The sequence below is a fragment of the Lepisosteus platostomus genome, chromosome 11 (genome assembly GCF_059453375.1).
Source record: "Lepisosteus platostomus isolate fLepPlt1 chromosome 11, fLepPlt1.hap1, whole genome shotgun sequence".
Classification (NCBI taxonomy): Eukaryota; Metazoa; Chordata; class Actinopteri; order Semionotiformes; family Lepisosteidae; genus Lepisosteus; species Lepisosteus platostomus.
In genome coordinates this window covers 30,482,517-30,486,230 of record NC_142621.1, presented here as the reverse complement: position 1 = coordinate 30,486,230, position 3,714 = coordinate 30,482,517, and the positions used below count along the sequence as shown (strand labels likewise).

The window sequence follows — 3,714 nt, the reverse complement described above, 5'->3', positions numbered from 1 at the left end:
AGTCAGCCCTGGGCAAGTAAAAAGCAAGCTGAGCAGGCTACGTGGCACACAAACAATTCACAGTGAAGGGTGAATGCAAGAAGAAACCAGAGTTGGCAGCTCTGAATGTGACACTACACTAGTGATACTCACTCCTGGTCTGCAACCCTCCAGGCTTTATATGCAATGTATAATGCCGGTCAAAGAAGATAAACACTGGGAATCTGTGGTAAACAGTTAATCCGGGACCACTCAAGTCCACAATGGTTTCCGTCCAAGTCAGGAAGAGTCCAAAGAAGAATGAAAACCAGTAGACACAACAGCAATCTTGGGCCTGATGTGAATATGAGCGTTATTTACCAGTAACAAGAGACCACTGTGGAAGAGATGTAGGGATTCTGAACTCCATGTCATTCCTGTCCTGCTGCATAACTGCATTTGCAGGTCATTATTGTGAGAATTTGTTCCCAATTGATTTATCTGGTTAAATGAAGGCTCACACATGATTGTTATACAACTGTACAGCACTCTACGCTCAAAGCTTCACTGACTCTTTCAGCACCACTGCAAGGAATCCGGCTCACTCTTACATATCCTGGTGTCTTTCACCCTAGTCTCGGAGAACTTCCAATTTACTACATCCCTTTAATCCAAAGATTTTGTACAATAAAAAGATATTGATCAATCACACTGTATATTACTGTATATTGTTACAGACCACATAACAACACACCCATATGGTTGTAACTGGATTCTGATCAAAATAATGTCTTTACATTCCTAAAAATGTGTTATGTACTCATACTTTAAAAGAAAAGAAATGAAAGGTTAATACCTTGTTATGAGCTTTTTTTCTGGCTCGATCCTAGATTATTGAGAATTGAATGTCTGACAATTTGTTTACATTAGGGGGTCAATAAAGATGATAGACCATCGACTATTTGATTTGTATGATCTATACACTAAACCCTGCAGAATATAGCCATTAATTATCAGAATTATATTATTACCTCGCTCCGGCCGTCTTTCATAATTTTATGAACGACATCTTCAGGGACATCATTCAACAGTACGCACTTGTCTACTTGGATGATATATTAATTTTTTCCATTAGCCTTCAGGAGCATGTTATTCACGTCAGGGAGGTCCTCACCCGTCTTATTAAGAACAGTCTCTATGCCAAACTGGAAAAGTGTTCTTTTCATGTTTCCACTGTCCGATTTCTAGGTTATGTCATCTCTCCCCCTGGCATCGAGATGGACCCCTCCAAGACGGCCATTAGGGACTGGCCAACCCCCCGGAACTTGAGGCAGGTTCAGCGCTTTCTTGTATTCTCTAACTTCTATCGTCGTTTCATTCGTGATTTCAGCTCCATTGCCGCTCTCATCTCTGCCCTCACTCGTAAGGGTCCGACTCGGGGCAAGTGGACCGATGAGGCTGATCGTGCCTTTTTACGCCTGAAACACCTCTTCACGTCAGCTCTCCTCCTTCGTCACCCTGATCCCTCGCTGCCCTTCGTTCTGGAGGTCGATGCATCGGCGCATGGCGTTGGAGCAGTTCTGTCGCAGCGCTCTGGGGACAATTAATCTCTCCATCCCTGTGCCTTCTTTTCCAGGTGTCTCTCCCCTGCCGAGGTAAACAATGCTGTGGGAGACAGAGAGCTCTTGGCCATCAAGCTCGCCCTGGAAGAATGGAGGCACTGGCTGGAGAGAGCCCAACATCCGTTCACCATTCTCACGGACCATAAGAACCTCTCCTATCTCCACTCTGCTCCGCGCCTAAATTCTCGCCAGGCCAGATGGTATTTTTGCCTTTTTCATCACATACACCCCCGGCTCTAAGAATATCAAGACGGATGCCCTCTCCCATCTGTTTGATCCACCGGAGCTCGAACTCCCTCCCGAACCCATCATACCCCTCATCAGATAATTGCCCTCAAGGAACAGCCTGTACCTCCCTCATGCCCCTCGGATAAGCTGTTTGTGACTGATCGGGTCCGTTCCGAGGTTCTCCAGTGGGCTCGTGACTCTCGTTTTGCGGGTCATCCTGGCACCCGCCGGACTTTGGAACTTCTCTCTGAGGACTTCTGGTGGCCCTCCTTACGGGCTGATGTTTCGGATTACGTGAAAGCCTGTCCCACCTGCGCTCGGATCAAGACACCCCGTCACCGGAAGGCTGGCTTACTCCAACCTCTTCCAGTACCCACGCGGCTTTGGTCCCATATTGCTGTGGATTTCCTCACGGACCTTCCCAGGAGTCTTGGCAACACAGTGATTATGGGCGTCATCGACAGGTTTTCCAAGGCTGCTCATTTCGTTCCCTGCTCCTCCCTGCCCTCCGCTCAACAAATGGCCAGTCTCTTTGTACAGCCCGTTTTTCGTCTCCACGGGATTCCAGAGGACATCATCTCTGATCGGGGTCCACAGTTTATCTCCCGCTTCTGGAAGGCCCTATGTTCTGCTTTGGGCTCCAACGTTTCTCTTACTTCTGGCTATCATCCAGAATCCAACGGTCAGACCGAAAGGCTTAGCCAGGACCTCCTTACTTACCTGTGGGCTTACGTCTCAGCCACTCAGGACGACTGGTCCTCTTTACTCCCATGGGCTGAGTACGCTCACAACACTCTATACTCTTCGGCTACTGGCATGTCTCCCTTTCTATGCTCCCTGGGTTATCAACCTTCACTCCTCTGGAAACCCCTTTCGGACTTGGACCTCCCCTCTGTTCAAATATATATCTCTGCCTTAAGGAAACTCTGGAAGACTGCTCGCCGCGCCCTCCTAAAGGCCTCACACCTTTATGAATCTTTCGTGGATCGACACAGACGCCCTTTTCCTCGACTTCGCAGTAGGCAATTTGTCTGGCTCTCCACCCGCAACATCTCTCTCCATCAACCCTCCCGCAAGTTGGGCCCGCGATTTATTGGTCCCTTCCGGGCCATTTCTCAGATCACTCCTGTCACTTACCGCTTGGCTCTCCCCCCCACTCTTCGCATTCACCCCACCTTTCATGTCTCCCTTCTCAAACCTTACCACAGGTCACCCCTCTCCAGACCACAACCTCTTCCGCCTCCACCTCGTTCCATCACCGGATCCACCACCTATACAGTCAGTAAGCTCCTCAAATGTCGTTGGCATAGGGGCTTGAGACAGTTTTTGGTCGACTGGCTCGGTTATGTTCCTGAGGAAAGAACCTGGGTCTCTGCACGGGACATCCTGGATAAGACCCTTATCTCGGACTTTCTTCACTCCCGTGCTCCTCCTCTACCTACGGCGTCCGGAGCCACCCCTGAAGGGGGGGTTACTGTCAAAAATCTCCCTCACGCAGGCAAGTGCTCCCGCATTCCCACGAGCTCTCCCCGTACCAAACGTGCACGCATGAATCAGTCCTCTACTTAAACCCTCATCTGTCCCCCGATCATCGCTCACGATTGAGATTATCTCCCGGAGCTACCCTACAAACTAAGCCTTTGCCTTACAACAACTTCTCCCCTGGACCTCAACCCTGCTTTTCCAACTACCGCTTTTGCCGCTCGATTTAGTACCTTCGCCTGTTTTACGTTCTCTCGGATCCTGACCCCAGCCTGTCTCTTCGTTTATGCCTCTGCCTTCCAATTCCACACGGACGCCTCTTCTACGCCTTCCCGGACTCCGACCCCAGCCTGCTCCCTCGACTACGCCTTCACCTGCCGATTCTGTGCCTACGCCTCTACTACGCCTTCCCGGACTCGAACCC

At 49.8% G+C, this 3,714-nt stretch overlaps 1 protein-coding gene across 1 annotated transcript in view; it reads right to left on the bottom strand.

Moving 5' to 3' along the window:
* Positions 1 to 3,714, bottom strand: part of LOC148652412 (uncharacterized) — a 76,756-nt gene that overhangs the window by 71,599 nt on the left and 1,443 nt on the right. The window lies entirely within an intron of this gene.